The sequence below is a fragment of the Epargyreus clarus genome, unplaced genomic scaffold (assembly GCF_041222505.1).
Source record: "Epargyreus clarus isolate Ecla_fem2 unplaced genomic scaffold, WU_Ecla_fem_2.2 ptg000014l, whole genome shotgun sequence".
Taxonomy (NCBI): domain Eukaryota; kingdom Metazoa; phylum Arthropoda; class Insecta; order Lepidoptera; family Hesperiidae; genus Epargyreus; species Epargyreus clarus.
This window is the reverse complement of record NW_027332222.1, coordinates 14,810,212-14,829,035: the sequence shown is the minus strand read 5'-3', so window position 1 is coordinate 14,829,035 and position 18,824 is coordinate 14,810,212. Positions and strand designations below refer to the sequence as shown.

Here is an 18,824-nt window from a genome sequence, read left to right as displayed (position 1 = left end):
CCTAACAATGTTTTTCGTCACCGATCAGCAAGTGATAATTAATTTCTAATACACACATAACTTTGAAAAATCAGAGATGCGTGTCTGGGATTTGAATCTCGGACCCCTCGATCGAGAGGCCGAGTTTCTGTCAATGCTTTTTACATGTATACGCCCCATTTATATCTTCAGACATTCAATGTGTCGTGTCAGGTAAAATCATATCCTTACTAATATTATAAATCCGAAAGTAACTCTGTCGGTCTGTCTGTCTGACTGGTTGCCTCTTCTTCACGCCCAAACCACTAAACCGATTTTAATGAAATATTGTACAAAGATAGTCTGAGACCCGAGAAAGGACATAAGGATAGCTTTTATCCCGGAAATCCCACGGAAACTAGGGATGGCGATATAAGATCGACTAATCGGAGAATCGATCTTTTCGACCCAAAACATCGATTATTTTAATCGATATTAGTAAGGATTGAATCGTAAACTATGTGTTTGATCAAGTGATGATCTCTAGCAAAGTTGAAGGTACGAATTTTCAGTTTTATGTATGTTAGTATGTTATATTTTTTCTTTTGAACGCGGGCGAAGCCGCGGGCAAAAACTAGTTTTTCTATAAAATATTTTATCTCTAACCGTACGCGTCTGACACGCTCTGTGTCTTTAGATATAAATGTTAACCTTAAGAGCTTTAATTAACACGAACAATTAATTAACGAACACATAAAAGAAAAAATTAACATAGAAGTTCATCCAACAAACATGTTGATAAAAAACAAAATTTGGATTTAGCGAAGTTATTAAAATAAATCCACACAAGTTTAACAATTTGGCTTAAAATTTTAATAACCGGCTATTCCAAAGCGGAGCAACCCTGTTTATCCCCGCCCGGCGGCTCTCCGTAATCGAAATCCAAGCCATAATGCTTGCTTCGGAAACTTGTTGCCTCGTAAGCGTGAGGCGATAAGCTGTATAGCTTCTGAATGTTTGCGAAATGCAAAAAAATGATTGTACAAAAGTGTACTGACACCTCTATAGAATGGACTGCATATTTTAATACGGAAAATAAGTTAAAATGACTACTTAGTTTATATTAATTTATTGTATCGTTATAAATATAATATTGACGTATTGACAGAACACGAACATTACTTAATCTATATCAAGGACATAATATGATAAGAATAGGCTGGAAATGTGAAACACCCACTACGTTGAGCAAAAAACTAGTTATTTTTTCGAAAATATATTTTCCTGAGTAAGATAACTTATCATAATTAATTGATGCACGTAATGATGATCTAATTAAAAAAAACACCAGCCAATATCATAATCAATAATCGCCAGCAATAGGACAAGTCCTTATAATTCTCCTTAAAGTTTACGCTTGTAGATACCCAATTTTCTCTGTTTTCTCTACCGAGAGTTTGTATGAGATTCTCGTAATAAAATACAGCTTAGAACCAGCTCAATGCAACTGTTTTGAGGAAACAACTTTTTGTTACTTTGCACTATTTTATGGTTATTTGAATTTCAGCGCTTACAACTTTCGATCTTTCAAACGTATTATACTTAATATATATATTTTTTTATATTATAGGAGTAGCAGACGAGCATAAAATCCACCTGATGGTAAGTGGCTATTGCCGCCCATGAACATCTGTAATCAATCCCAGATAGGATTAGATATTCCTACCTGAGGTCAGTCACAGATGCGCTGCTACCTCTGAGGATTAAGCTGGAACGCCTCGGAAAAGTCTGTCTCCCTTACCACACCCTTCAAACCGGAACACAGCAGGGCCTAACACTGCTGTTATTAGGAAGAAATAGGTGTGTGAACCACAAAGGGTTCTACCACCTTCAGAAATTTTATTTTATTATAAAACATAATTATTTACAAACCTTGCGTTGATATGTTGCTTACTCGCTTAAATAATAAAAATAAAATTAGAGTGAGATATTTTTGTAACATACAATGTATACGATTCATATTATATACTAATTTATGGCCGTGGGCGCACCTGCCTAATTGACAATTAGTGGCCCTCCGTTTATGGCTTGCGTTTTGAGTTAAGGAAAATCAGATTTTGTGTAACTTTTAAGGTTTCCAATATAGTAGTAATATACTACAAAATACATTTCATATGAATCAGATTTTTGCTAGTTGTTTTTGTTTTAGTAAAATTTACATTAAACATAGGTGTAAATACGAACATATATGTATATAAATGACATAATTTTAAAATTACAGACAGGCCTGAGCGACAAAACATTTTTACACGCTTTATATTAGCTTCACTTGTATGTTTCTCAGGGAGTAACTCCGTTTTTCAGTAGAAAGAGATCAACATACATCCTTATCTTACCCTGCATGTATGAAAGAATGAAATAGAATAATTTTCTACTTTTAAGTTGATTTTATGATAAAAGCGTGTTTTTTTACTTTTTTGAACTATATTTATTAAAGTAATATTTTAAATCGACCGAACGGATTTTCTACAGATCTACTTTCACACAACTATATTGGCACAAGAACTTTTACCTAGCTACCTTTAGGTATGTCTGTTTTAATAGAGCAAAATATTTTCGTTAAAACAAAAAAAAATGTGAGCCGTCACGGGACGCCTGGCAGATGTGAAACATCGACATTATTTTGTAAAAGTAATATGCAGAAAAGAACATATTGTGATAGGAACTAAATATGTCATAATGATAAAATAAAATATTACGATTTTTTTCCAGATAACGATGACTATTTCAATATATTCTGGTACTATTAGATTTACAAAATCTTACATAACATTAATAGTATGTCTTGTGTTTAACTGATCTTGGTGACTTCCAGTTTCAATAATAATATTTTGTGACCCCTGTGATGATTGTTGGGTTCTGAAATATTTATAAAAAATATGTTATTAAAATATACAGAAAAAAATAAATTGGCTCCAATATATTAGTAAACTCAAGAATCTTAGCTAGTTATTTCAATATATTACTAAAATCGTAAATTATAAGTATCAATAATGAATGTTTCACAATAAATGCCACTATGATTAGAAAAATTAATTAATTTTTTAATGTTCATATTTATAACAAATAAGAAAAAACTTTCGTGCGCTGCACGCCATCAGCTGATTTTGAAATACAATTCTGTCAGTCTTAATAAAGTTATTCTCTGAGAAGAATGACATTAAAATTAATTAATAATTTAAAAACATTGTATGCAATGATTTTTATGTGAATTTTAATCTACCAAGATAGTAGATTTTACATTTGCTGGCGCTCAAAACACACCAAATATACGCGTGCTTAATGCACAGATAAATGCATACTTTAATTATAAAAAAATAATTAACTTACTGATGACTTGATGGTGTGTCATAGTGTGATTTTGCTTTCTTTGCAGAAGGCTGATCACTTTCACTCTCTAAATTATCACGGTCAGACATTTTATTATCAGAAAAATAAGCGGGCAATACTTAAAACATACAAAATACGTCAAGTGGTGTAAAACGAGTTAAAACGACTCCAGTCGCTCTCGCGCGGCGTAGTAATACACACGAATGTCACTGAACACGTTAAACGTCATTATTTTGAATTTTAAGCCTCAAAATGCCTTCTTGTGCAATGCATAAATGCAAAAATTATGCTCGAAAAAGAAACAAGATTCATGGAATCACCTATCACACGTAAATGAAGAGAAATTATTAAATTTTGTTTATTTTTCGTGTTCGATCCGCCATGATTACATGAGTAACCAGAAAGAGACAAAGTATGTTTTTGTCAATGAAAGTGATAAAGACGCAAAATGCATGACCATGCATTTTGCGTCTTTATCACTTTCATTGACAAAAACTTTCATTGATTGAATTGAACTGTCATAGATCAATAAAAAAATTTTCATTGATCTATGACCATAGATCAACAGAACAGAAGTGACATTTTATTGAAGCTCACGATGTTCATACGTGTATGTTATAGTTTAAGATCCCACTGCTTAATTTTTATATTAGTGTGTTTTAGTCAAAATATAACTTTTTATAGTTTATTTTAATAAAATAAAATCGATATATGGGAAATTCTGTATCCTAATCTCTAAATTTTCTTCGATATCTGTGGTAAATAATAAAAAATATTACCATAAAATTTATATAGGATAGTATACGGTATTTTAAAATTTCTTTAATTGAATAAATTAACCTAAACATAATTTAATAAACAATCTTTGTATAGCCAGAAATTAATCCTCAAAAAGACCACGGTAAGATTATATAAAATTCGCATGTCACGATGTTAGTTACTGTACTCCTGCGAAACGCTCTTACTGATTTTCATCAAAATTTATATGCATATTCAGTAAGTCTGAGAATTGGCTACTATCTATCTATTTTTCATATCTCTTAAGTGATAAGGGTTGTTCACCCTTAACATTTTTTTTATTTATATGGCAACACAATGTTTGCTGGGTCAGCTAGTACATTTATAAAATGTACACAACTTTGCAATTAATGGTCGTGTGTAAAATAAAACTGAAAATAATAAACATAAATTAGTAAAGATACTTCGCCGCCTTGAAATTGAATGAAGCCACAAACGGCTTATTAGTAAGTTTTTTTTGAATTCTTGACAAATAAAAACATTTTTAGAGAAAATTTACAAATAAATAACTAATACTGCGTAATTTACATAATAAATAAATAATTATTTCAAATATTTTAGGGACATTTTAGCACGGAGACGTGGCAAAACTTTTTTACGCAACTATTTCAATTCTCAAAACTGGGTACATTTTCTTGTTAGGAGTGAGTAATCTTTACTAATATACGATAATAAATATAAACAATTTTTAAATCGTATATTTTAAACCAGTCGATACATCTGTATAGATACATTCTTTCATCAAATTATATATTTATATAATAATAATTTATTTAGTTAAACTGTACTATAACATTTCTACGTAAACGATGTACTAAAACTATTATCGACAGTTCTGGACATTTTTTACCTTCTGTTCCATTATTTCATTGTCTTTGACAAGCATGAGTATCAATGAGAAATATACGTCCATACGTCCCGTTTTTAACGGGACAGTCCCTTTTTTCGATGCTTCGTGCCGTTGTCTCCGAAATGAACCGTTGCCATTGTCAATTAAGTAACAGTAAATATTATAATTGTGAAAAAAACATGGGGTGCTCCATTTATCAGTTTTCATAAAGCGCCCCACATTTTTTGCACAATTATACTATTTACTTTTCCTTAAATGATTCCTAGATTGAAAATTATTTTCTACTTTTTAGTTAATTTTATCATAAAAGCGTGTTTTTTATTATTTCTAACTATATTTTTTCAAGTAAAAAGTATTTGACATAAAAAATCGATGTCCCGTTTTGACTGAAGTAATCATTGGTCACTATATTCCATGGTCAATATTTACGTTTGCGTACACTTGAAACGCAAGGTCAAACACTAGTTGTCTTTTTTTATCACATTGTTCTAATAGCTCTGTCTCTTATAGAACATTTGTCTATGTAGTTAAAGGTAATCGTCGCCACGCCAGAAATCTTTTTTACGTGCGGCTATAGATGTTTCACATCAAAAAATGTGAGCCGTCACGGGACGCCTGGCAGATGTGAAACATCGACATTATTTTGTAAAAGTAATATGCAGAAAAGAACATATTGTGATAGGAACTAAATATGTCATAATGATAAAATAAAATATTACGATTTTTTTCCAGATAACGATGACTATTTCAATATATTCTGGTACTATTAGATTTACAAAATCTTACATAACATTAATAGTATGTCTTGTGTTTAACTGATCTTGGTGACTTCCAGTTTCAATAATAATATTTTGTGACCCCTGTGATGATTGTTGGGTTCTGAAATATTTATAAAAAATATGTTATTAAAATATACAGAAAAAAATAAATTGGCTCCAATATATTAGTAAACTCAAGAATCTTAGCTAGTTATTTCAATATATTACTAAAATCGTAAATTATAAGTATCAATAATGAATGTTTCACAATAAATGCCACTATGATTAGAAAAATTAATTAATTTTTTAATGTTCATATTTATAACAAATAAGAAAAAACTTTCGTGCGCTGCACGCCATCAGCTGATTTTGAAATACAATTCTGTCAGTCTTAATAAAGTTATTCTCTGAGAAGAATGACATTAAAATTAATTAATAATTTAAAAACATTGTATGCAATGATTTTTATGTGAATTTTAATCTACCAAGATAGTAGATTTTACATTTGCTGGCGCTCAAAACACACCAAATATACGCGTGCTTAATGCACAGATAAATGCATACTTTAATTATAAAAAAATAATTAACTTACTGATGACTTGATGGTGTGTCATAGTGTGATTTTGCTTTCTTTGCAGAAGGCTGATCACTTTCACTCTCTAAATTATCACGGTCAGACATTTTATTATCAGAAAAATAAGCGGGCAATACTTAAAACATACAAAATACGTCAAGTGGTGTAAAACGAGTTAAAACGACTCCAGTCGCTCTCGCGCGGCGTAGTAATACACACGAATGTCACTGAACACGTTAAACGTCATTATTTTGAATTTTAAGCCTCAAAATGCCTTCTTGTGCAATGCATAAATGCAAAAATTATGCTCGAAAAAGAAACAAGATTCATGGAATCACCTATCACACGTAAATGAAGAGAAATTATTAAATTTTGTTTATTTTTCGTGTTCGATCCGCCATGATTACATGAGTAACCAGAAAGAGACAAAGTATGTTTTTGTCAATGAAAGTGATAAAGACGCAAAATGCATGACCATGCATTTTGCGTCTTTATCACTTTCATTGACAAAAACTTTCATTGATTGAATTGAACTGTCATAGATCAATAAAAAAATTTTCATTGATCTATGACCATAGATCAACAGAACAGAAGTGACATTTTATTGAAGCTCACGATGTTCATACGTGTATGTTATAGTTTAAGATCCCACTGCTTAATTTTTATATTAGTGTGTTTTAGTCAAAATATAACTTTTTATAGTTTATTTTAATAAAATAAAATCGATATATGGGAAATTCTGTATCCTAATCTCTAAATTTTCTTCGATATCTGTGGTAAATAATAAAAAATATTACCATAAAATTTATATAGGATAGTATACGGTATTTTAAAATTTCTTTAATTGAATAAATTAACCTAAACATAATTTAATAAACAATCTTTGTATAGCCAGAAATTAATCCTCAAAAAGACCACGGTAAGATTATATAAAATTCGCATGTCACGATGTTAGTTACTGTACTCCTGCGAAACGCTCTTACTGATTTTCATCAAAATTTATATGCATATTCAGTAAGTCTGAGAATTGGCTACTATCTATCTATTTTTCATATCTCTTAAGTGATAAGGGTTGTTCACCCTTAACATTTTTTTTATTTATATGGCAACACAATGTTTGCTGGGTCAGCTAGTACATTTATAAAATGTACACAACTTTGCAATTAATGGTCGTGTGTAAAATAAAACTGAAAATAATAAACATAAATTAGTAAAGATACTTCGCCGCCTTGAAATTGAATGAAGCCACAAACGGCTTATTAGTAAGTTTTTTTTGAATTCTTGACAAATAAAAACATTTTTAGAGAAAATTTACAAATAAATAACTAATACTGCGTAATTTACATAATAAATAAATAATTATTTCAAATATTTTAGGGACATTTTAGCACGGAGACGTGGCAAAACTTTTTTACGCAACTATTTCAATTCTCAAAACTGGGTACATTTTCTTGTTAGGAGTGAGTAATCTTTACTAATATACGATAATAAATATAAACAATTTTTAAATCGTATATTTTAAACCAGTCGATACATCTGTATAGATACATTCTTTCATCAAATTATATATTTATATAATAATAATTTATTTAGTTAAACTGTACTATAACATTTCTACGTAAACGATGTACTAAAACTATTATCGACAGTTCTGGACATTTTTTACCTTCTGTTCCATTATTTCATTGTCTTTGACAAGCATGAGTATCAATGAGAAATATACGTCCATACGTCCCGTTTTTAACGGGACAGTCCCTTTTTTCGATGCTTCGTGCCGTTGTCTCCGAAATGAACCGTTGCCATTGTCAATTAAGTAACAGTAAATATTATAATTGTGAAAAAAACATGGGGTGCTCCATTTATCAGTTTTCATAAAGCGCCCCACATTTTTTGCACAATTATACTATTTACTTTTCCTTAAATGATTCCTAGATTGAAAATTATTTTCTACTTTTTAGTTAATTTTATCATAAAAGCGTGTTTTTTATTATTTCTAACTATATTTTTTCAAGTAAAAAGTATTTGACATAAAAAATCGATGTCCCGTTTTGACTGAAGTAATCATTGGTCACTATATTCCATGGTCAATATTTACGTTTGCGTACACTTGAAACGCAAGGTCAAACACTAGTTGTCTTTTTTTATCACATTGTTCTAATAGCTCTGTCTCTTATAGAACATTTGTCTATGTAGTTAAAGGTAATCGTCGCCACGCCAGAAATCTTTTTTACGTGCGGCTATAGATGTTTCACATCAAAAAATTAAAAATACGTAAATAAATATACTTAAATAATACGACAAAGGTCCTATAATTACACAAGACTTATCTAAGTTGTTTTAAAAATACAAAAAATACACTATTCCAAGAATAAATTAATGAAACCCCACGATAGGGTTCCAGTAATAAGACAACAGAGTCTTAATTGAATTCAAACAGAAATAGAACTTAGCATTAGATTCTGGAAATAGCGGAAATGGCCGTTCCCCGAAGCAATGAAGAAGTCAGTACCCAGCGTTATTTCAAATTGGTTTTGTTTAATGTTCGTGGTTATAAAGTATTTTTTTTTATAATTTAAGAGTAGCAGACGAGCATGCAGTCCACCTGATGGTAAGTGGCTACTGCCGCCCATGGACATCTGTTTTCAACCCCAGATAGGAAAAGATATTCCTACCTGAGGTCGGCCACAGATGCGCCGCTATCCCTGAGGACTAAACTGGAACGCCACGGAAAAGTCTGTCTCCCTTACCACACCCTTCAAACCGGAACACAGCAGCTCCTAACACTGCTGTTATTAGGTAGAAATAGGTGTGGCGGTGGTGCCGCCGGAGTCGAACAACAAAGGGTTCTACCACCTTCACCACCACCAAGTAACGAAGATTTAGGAAATTAAAATAATATAACATGGTTAATTAATCCAAATAATTGTTTGGGATCTTAAAAAATGCTCAGGGATATGTGAAGTCTATCTACGCGCTTAGCCAGCGTGGTGGACTATGGCCTAATCATCCTCATTCTGATAGGAAACCCGTATCCAGCAGTGGTACAGTAAGGGATTGACGAATTAAATGAATTTTCATTTTAATTAATTATTTATTTATTAATTTAGTTTTTATTTAAGACAGTGATAGTTTCATTTGAATAATGAGAGGTTCCAAACGCCGCTAATTCTAATAAAGACACCAAAAAATATCAAAAATTATAGATAGTGAGGTCGCAGACCAAAAATTTCCATAATACAAAGATACGGTACTAAGTTCAATATCATCTTATGTATAAAATTCTCGTGTCACAATGTTAGTTACCGTACTCCCCCGAAACGGCTTTACCGATTTTCACCAAATTTTACATACATGTTCAGTTGGTATGAGTATCGGCTAATCTATTTTTCATACCTCTAAGTGATAAGGGGTGTTCACCCTTAACATTTTTTTATTTATATGGCAACACGTTTGCCGGGTCAGCTAGTTCATATATAAAGTAACATTACCGACACTCACTATAACCCATGCACAATAGTTAAGAGTTTTCGCTACACAACGCTTTGTTCAAACAAAAACGCTATTTTGCTTGATAGAAAAACTACCTAAAATAGTTTACACCCCTTGCGAGCTCACACCCCGACGTAGCTCTGAAGAACACTTTGTATGATCGAGAGCTCTCGTTCTAATTCCGACCGAGACCATGGAAATGATTTTTAATTAACCGATACAGTGTAGGAAAGACCGACACGTTTTTAGTGTCACACGAATACATCGCAGAAAATATCGATAATATAGACACATATACTTTTGCGTCGATATAACCGTGACGGAAAATATACCTACTTAAGGAAATTTAGAAACCTGAGAGCTCTTAGAAGTAGCTAAAAGTGTGTGACGTCCACCAAACCGCATTTGACCAGGGTATTTGACAATGCCTTTTCACAGCAGCAGTAGGACATTATTCAACCACTGATAATTATTAATCACAATCATAACTAATCGTAAACGTAAGCAAAACTAAAAAAGATTATGATTTTTTCATTAATAATTATTTTTCATATGCGCATTATTTAGAAAAATCTAATTTTGGGATTTGAACCTAATAATGGGATTTGAACCTCGGACGCATTTTCCAGACTGCCCAAAGAACTTAATATTTAATCAAGTCAAGGTCCATTTTCGTTATATTACTTTTCTTTTATCAAACGTAAGTACAAACATACATCCATAATGTACATACATTTCACAATAATAAACATTATATTTCTAGCTCATAAAATTTTCAGTCGCACATTAAGGAAGCCATTAGGGAAATTGGAATTCATCGTATTTTATACGGTCTTGTATTTCCTTACCTGAAGATGTTCGAAGGTATATTGATATTTGTATAAATATCGTTGAATTATTGAATGGATACGTCATTATTGTAATTGCTTTTTGGAATTTTAAGTTTTTTTTTAACTGCACCTTTTTTTACTATGTATAAACCTTTAAAAGTTTAAAAAGAAGGCTTTAAAAAGAAGGTGGTAGAATCCTTTGTGGTTCGACTCCGGCGGCACCTACGCCACACCTATTTCTACCTTAACAGCAGTGTTAGGCGCTGCTGTGTTCCGGTTTGAAGGGTGTGGTAAGGGAGACAGACTTTTCCGAGGCGTTCCAGCTTAGTCCTCAGGGGTAGCGGCGCATCTGTGGCCGAACTTAGGTAGGAATATCTAATCCTATCTGGGGTTGATTACAGATGTCCATGGACGGCAGTAACCACTTACCATCAGGTGGACTGCATGCTCGTCTGCCACTTCTATATTATCAAAAAATAAAAAAAAAGTAATATTATGAGTAGAGTAGAAGCTAATGAACATGCAGTTTCTAATGGTCAATCAAAAGGAGATATAGAATATTTTGTGGTTCATCTGCGGAGATACCACTACCACACTAACATCAGCAGTGTTAAGCTCTGCTGTGTTCTGTTTTGAAGGGTGTGGTGAGGAAAACAAACTTTACTGAGAAGTTCCAGCTTAATCCTCAGGGGTAGCGGAGCATCTGTGGCCGACCTCAGATAGGAATATTATACGATCTTAGGTTTTTGGGTTTGCTTTACTTATTCAATTTCATGAAAAAGAAATTAATTCATTTTCGTTCATACCGACTGACCGAACGTAGGCGATCATCTTAGTTAGACCTATGCCGGGGTAACATAACATAACCGGGTAGGTAGATCGCACCACTTCAAATAAAACCCTTGGTCTATACGAATTGGTTACAAATGCCCCATGCAGCATTAGTCGCCATACTGATTTGCCACTTAATCTTCGTACAGTTTGCTTAAATAGAAACAGTTGAATCGCGCACAAATATCCTCATTTTAACGGGAATTTCTTTCCAAGCGCTTCTTTATGAAGATTTGTTACGTTTCCGCTGTTCATTACGAGACCTTACAAAGCGTTCCAACGGAACTCTCAACGAAGTGAACAACTTGTTATTATTAACCCCGCAGTAAGTATTCAAGCTATTGCTATTGCGACCCAGTTGCGAATCGTAATTCAAGGAATTTATGACTTCTCTTGAGATTTTATTAATACTGCTTTTAATATAATAAGGACTTATAATAGTCACTTTTCGGATTTAAATATTAAACCAAGTCAGAACTTAATTGCCGTATAGCGCAAAAAAGCCGCCTCGGCTAATGTTTTGTCAATAGACAGACAGACATGACAGAGACACACAGACAGACATGTCAGACTATGACAGACAGCGGAAGCTTAATAATAGGGTCCCGTTCTTACTTTTGTAACTACCCTACACTACATGGAACAAAACTAAGCAGTACTTTCCTCCTTTAGTCTGAATTAGTATCCTGCGATTCTCAATCCATAACTGTCCTACTGCTGTACACAGATCTCTCAGAATGAAAGGGAATTAGGCTATACTTTACAGAGAAGGCCAAATGCGAATTTGGTTTTCCTTCACCGTTTTGCTAGTATAATGAATTTCTAAGGGCCACTTTGTGAAACCCGTGTCCAAACCTAAAAAAGAAAAAAAAACTAAAACATGAGCTATTAAGTCATATAACATAGAAAAGTTTTACGTTGATCTCAAACTTAAGGTAGAGTAAGGAGGCAATATCCCTATATCTTATATTTGATTTAACAAGTCGTTTTCTAGTAGAAATGATAGACTCGTCGACATTTTTCCCACAATGTCCCTTGGCTTCAGAGGGTTTGTGACAAGATATACCAGTTTGTAAAAGTCATGGTAACTGACTGGCAATGTTTGTGGCGAACAAAAATTATGAAAAATATATTTGAAATTTGAACAAATGTATGAATAACAGCGTGTATGACTAATATGTTAATGGCGAACAACATGTGCGACAAACATGTTAGTGACAAACAAAAGTGTGACACATATGATAGTGACGTAAGCCATGATTGACACATATGATAGTGATGAACAACATGTGTGACACTTATGTTATCGACGATCAGCATGTCTGACATAAGTTTGTGAAGAGCTCAATGTGTGACACAAGTTTGTGATGAACATCATGTGTGACACATATGTTACTGACGAACACCATGTGTGACATATATTTCAGTGATGAAAGCTATGTGTGACACACACGTAAGTGACGAAAGCCACGCGTGACGCATTGCTAGTGACGAACACCATGTGTGATAAAATATCAGTGTCGAAAGTCATGTGTGACACATATGTCAGTGATGAAAGCCGGATATAAACATATACCTTCCTCAATCTCAGTACACAGGTTTGTTAGAACTCTGACCAGCATTGTGACATAAAATGTACACCTTACTATACCGTCAAGTCAAACTTTTAGTAGAATTAGTCTTTAGTCTCCGTCAGCTTTGTTGCGTTACACGTGCCGACGCATTCCCTCTGGGGAGGGGAAGAAAGGGTAGCCGACGTAGAATTGCGAAAACTAACATCTTCCATCTTTAAGATGCGGGTACGAATTATTTAGATCGCTAGTAGTTTGGCATCGTATCGCAAATCAACATAATATAACAGCATATATACTTTTATTTACTTTACAATACACCAAATATTTTATTATTAAAAAATCGACTACTTAAACACCTATGCCACTCCATTTCACACAAGTTTTACTTGATATGATTTAATTTTTTGACGAGACAACGTCTTATAATTCGATGGCGCCGGCTGCATGCACCAAAAAACATGACCGATGCGGCGTTACCTCGCTCTGAGGCGTTCCATTTAAGGCTTGAAGTTCAAGCGAGAGCGCGGAACGAGCGACAAAGAGGCACAATCCTTTTGAAAAATGCAACCATTCCATCAGTATATTCTTATGACGTTGTCACGTTCAACTATCGTCAGTAAACCGATTTTACAGATAACCCATTTTTTTATTCAAAAAATCTGTTTTGCATGAAATATTATTGGGGCGTTAAATTTTAAAGTCCTAATATTTCTGGTTTAGAACACCATTTCCGAAACGACAAGTCGCACACATCTATATGTCGTAGACAGTAAAACCCAATTCCATCTCTCATTTCCATTGGCAAATTGAACATAATTAAATTCTGTTTGTTTCCAATAACGTGTTCGTTTTATTTGCGTTTCGCACGTTAAATTGCGTTAATACACTATTGGTTCGTCCTTTATTACTGTCATCCCCTTTTCAGGATTAACGAGGGTTTATGAAAGAAGGGATATATCGAACGCATCGTGACGTGGCGTCATTAATTTTTTTACAAAAATATATTATTATTTTTATTTTTCGTATTATTATGATAAAACCTATTTGAAACCCATATGCAGGTGATGAAAAAATAATAATTGTTCCGCCATTTTGAGAATCCGCCATTTTGATGGGTCCGACTTATTTAATTCGGGAGAATGAGAACCATGAATTAACGCCCAAACCAAACGCCAAATGTATTCAAAATTTCAGCTCGATCAACTAGGATTAACGGGTTTAAAATTCAGAAACAAGATAACGTTATCGTACACTACATACGAATTAACAAAGTAAGATAAATAAAATCTTATCAAAATAAGTTACTAACAAAAATCATTTTAAGCCTTTGTAGCAGACAGTAAGACTGGACATTTGTTACACCAAAAATGCTTTTTTCTATTATTTATACGGATGACCCTTTTAATGACGTCACAAAATGGAGGATCGTCGCCCAAATGTGCGTGATTGAAATAATTTACGATTGACACCTTCCATTTCCAAATTATAATTAAATCCCGTTGCTTGTTTCCAATAACGCGATTAATTTTCAGCGCTACGCATATTGATGCTGCTTCATTACGCTGTTTCTCGATTGTGCTTCGTTACTCTGTCTCTCGGTCGTGCTTCATTACTCTCAGTCTCGCTTCGCTTATCTGAAGCCAGGGCTATCAAGATATTGTCTATTATTGGTGCTACTGATACGTTCAAAAATCCAAATAAAATTAAATAAACTGGTTCTTATTCAGATTTTTTCATAATAACTGCAAATATTACGATGAATTAATCAGGAATCTGCATGCATCTGCCTAATAGTAAGTGCTTACGCAGCGCCTGGCCGAAACTTACTCGAAACAAAATCCAAAACTTCGGTCTGTCACTATATAATGTAATTGACCGTCAATGCTTCCGCCACATTTAAGTATAAATAAAAATACAAAAGAACTTGTAAAACACCAAAGAATATAACATTACAATTTAACAGGACAATAACCTTACAATGTTGCGGATAGAAGCAGATTGCGGTAGCCCTGTACACAATATCCATTGTGAAAACGGATCGTCTAATTAGCCGGGATTACGCTCACGATGCGATTAATAATCCCCACTGATACCTTTCAATGGCTTTTGTTAAACTGCATGCTACTTTAAGCTGTAAGACAACATAGTTCGCGCAAGTCCATATTTTATGTAATAGCTACCGATGAACAATCCTCTTAAGCCGTTTACAAAGTATCCAGGGGGGCACACTTCCATACAAAATGACTTTTTGTGCAGGTATTAGCGCCACGTAACGACTCGCCCCGGAAGCTTCAAATTGAAATGGCGACGGAGTGACAGTTAACTGTAAAAATGATGTGTCTGTTGTCAAATGTCCGCAACTTCATTAATCGTTTCTAATTTGAAAAGTTGTTTTGCACTTCAGAGAGACACCGTTGCGACAACTGTACATATTTGATGCCTTCCACGTATGTTGTATCTTTAACATTAACTGTAAAGAAGCGTGATTCAACGATTCACATTGTCACAATTTTTTGTATTTTCTAAAATTTTGTTAAATATGTAAATGTAGTTCTTCTCATGTAGTTCTTGTATCAAAATTGAGAAAGAAAAAAGTTTAATATAAATGTGAATCTTTGGAACGCAGTCATTTATGGTCTGTGTTTTGAAGATACAACTTATAATTTAAGTACCTAATTTTAATACATATAATGAATAATGAATATATAAAGGTATCTATAGGTATGTATGTTAACCCATGAGTAGTTCTGGGGCAGGCCACCAGGGGCGCTTTAAGGGGGACAAAAAATACGTGGAGTTGCCTCTCTATAACATGTATATAATAATACTCTGTGAAAGTATCGGATCCGTTGAAAAGAGAATTTGACATGTATCCAACGAGCTGTCACTCTAAAATTTTTGAATGGTCTTAAGACTGACGTTAGCTGTCACCAAATCCATAACAGGTTACATAAAAAATGTAGATAATTTCTGCATTGCATATTATAATTTTCGTAAATCGTTTTGTCTTTTCCACCTTTGTAACAACTGAACTGAATGATTATTGCAAATTCTGACTGATAATTTTGTTTTGTAAATTAATAAGGACGAGGCAAAAATTGTGTTAAATAGCATTATGATGAAAATACAAGATTCTCTATTTAATGTGGCCAATATAGAAATGTGGAAGAGGCGGATCTCAACCCTAGACATAATATCAATTCAGATTGGACTAGAGAATATAAATCTTTGGACCTAACATCTTAAATTTAGAAAATTTAGAACCGCCGTAAACTTTACACCCGTTTGCATTGCAATGGCTGAATTATACTAAGACTGTATTCAAACCCTACTTAATAGTGAAATTATACAACGTTCACTTTTATTATAAGATCCTAAGGAAAGGTATACAGGCCCTTTTAAATCATGTTTCTATCTTCGTATCTTAGTTAAAGGGTTGGTTTATGACCCACTTAAATGTTTATTCTTAGAAATATAACAATGCAGAATATTATTATAATACAACAGTAATAACAGTAAAATAAGTTAGCACAAAACGTTAACTTATATTTCGTTTATTCGAAGTGATACTTCTCTAAGAATAAATTTAACCTAAAATGTTAAATTTAACCCAACTTTATCACGTGACCGTCTTCGCACACACTAAAAAATTTATGTTAGTCTTGCTCTAACATGCTTAAAGTTCAGAATAGTATAATAAATCATGTTACTATACACACCAATTCACATAACCAAATAACCAAAATGAAATAACCAAAGAATCTTTTAATCTATACTTATAAAATTTGAGTGTCTGTTTGTAATATTGAAATAACCGCTTTTTACTACATGCTTATGAATATACATACGGTGCATACACCAAAATAACATTTTTTACAATTTTTGTTTGTTCTACCTAATCTCTGTAATGGCTGGACCGATTTTGCCGAGACTTTTTTTTACCCGCGTTTGATTTACTTTTTAACGCAAATTGTAATCAAGCACGCGCTAAATAATAATAAACACTTGATACACACTTAACATAATGCTAAAAAAAATACGTGTGGCACTCGGAGACTGCCGCGGTAAAGCTATTGCATAGCATTTTTTATGCTATGAAAACGCTCAGAAGGAATTCCAGAAATACAATATATTCTTCCATAATCATCAACATTTACATTAATACATCTTTATCCACTATTTTATCATATCTCCATTATATAAGACATTGCAGCTGACATTTCATAACTCCAAGCAAGACTGAACATTCTAAAATATAAAATAGAAAAGTATTTAATAAGTGACATAAAGTATTAACAACCAGCATTATAAATGGATCAATGCGATGTGCCTGTGACATTTGGCCGAATGTTACAGGTACATCGCATTTTTCATTAATAAATGCACTTTGTTTATTCATATTTAAAACACTTTGTACACAAATTATTTGTACCATAAATCATAATGGCGTTTTGATTTTGTGCTGTCAAGTCTGTCAGTTGTAATTGTACGTTTAAAAATAACAAACACTCTTTTACATTATTTTATCAATCCAGAATTCAACATAGCTTATGTTGATAAAACATATTATTTGGATAATATGGTAATATAATTTTGAATTTTATAATGGGAATATAAAATATACTTCACGCAATTTTAAGATTTCTGCACGGATTATAAAAAAATGTGTATTACTGCCATCTGTGTTCAAGTTGACGAATTAAGGTTATCAAATAAAATAATAAGGAATGTAAAATAATACTTTATTCAATTATCTCCATATTTTTCTATTGACAGTCAACAACTCGGTTGCCTGGAGACTTGATATCCAACAGTCCTTCACCGCTATTTTCACTTACACCACCAGGGGCGCCGGCAGCATTTGGTCAAGGTGACGGCGCACCAGTATGCCATTTTCAGTTCTGACTTCATAATGGAGTCTACCTAATCTTCGGATGACGACTCCGAACTCCCATTTAACTCTTGGGTTGGCGTAACTGCGGACTTGTACCTTATCACCTTGTCCGAACTCCTGCGTTGGCGGTGCATTGTAATGTAATCTGGATAGTGGAGCGGATTTCTTAAATAAGGCATGCATATAGGTTCTTACCTCTCTGCCGAACATTAACTGATAAGGTGATAACTCTTTTGTATTAGGTGTACGTCTCAAGCGTGCCTTGACAGTTAACAGTTTATCAAATAAACTTCCGCTCTTGCTGATATAAAAGAACATTCAGGTATTAGCCGATTATTTTCTTTTTGTACATTCAAAAATTTAAATTTTAGCTTTGTATATATTTCTTCAAATTCGTACCTGTATTTTATTTCCTAAATTATATTCTAAATTTTCTTCTTCTGTAAGCCATTCAATTTTTTCTTGAATCGCGTAGAATTTGTTCAAATTTTCTTGTAAAGAATTCAGTCGTATATTTATTTCTTCAATGTCAATTTTTTCTATTCCCGAAATGTAATTTTCGGTTCGTTTCATTAACCCACGTAATGTGGCTCGTATTTCCTTATTGTTTTTTAGTTCATTCGACATCTCGTCGCCAATATCAAATAAAATAATAAGGAATGTAAAATAATACTTTATTCAATTATACCCATATTTTTCTATTGACAGTCAACAACTCGGTTGCCTGGAGACTTGATAGTTGGATATCAAGTCTCCAGGCAACCGAGTTGTTGAAAGGTGTTACTTATTTTCGTTACGGAATTTCTCGATTCGGTCGCCGCGCTCAAAGCCCGCGATAAAAGCTATGCAATAGCTTAAAAATCTTAAAGGTATGTGAA

The 18,824-nt window shown here is 33.1% G+C and overlaps 1 long non-coding RNA gene across 1 annotated transcript; it reads right to left on the bottom strand.

Annotated features, from left to right (window-relative positions):
- Window positions 1-4,829: 4,829 nt before the first annotated feature.
- On the bottom strand, window positions 4,830-6,813 carry LOC140746972 (uncharacterized). Its single transcript, XR_012102834.1, has 2 exons — window positions 6,347-6,813; window positions 4,830-5,875 (listed from the first exon to the last, which is right to left on the bottom strand). It is a non-coding gene; the product is annotated as an uncharacterized LOC140746972 (long non-coding RNA).
- Window positions 6,814-18,824: the final 12,011 nt, after the last annotated feature.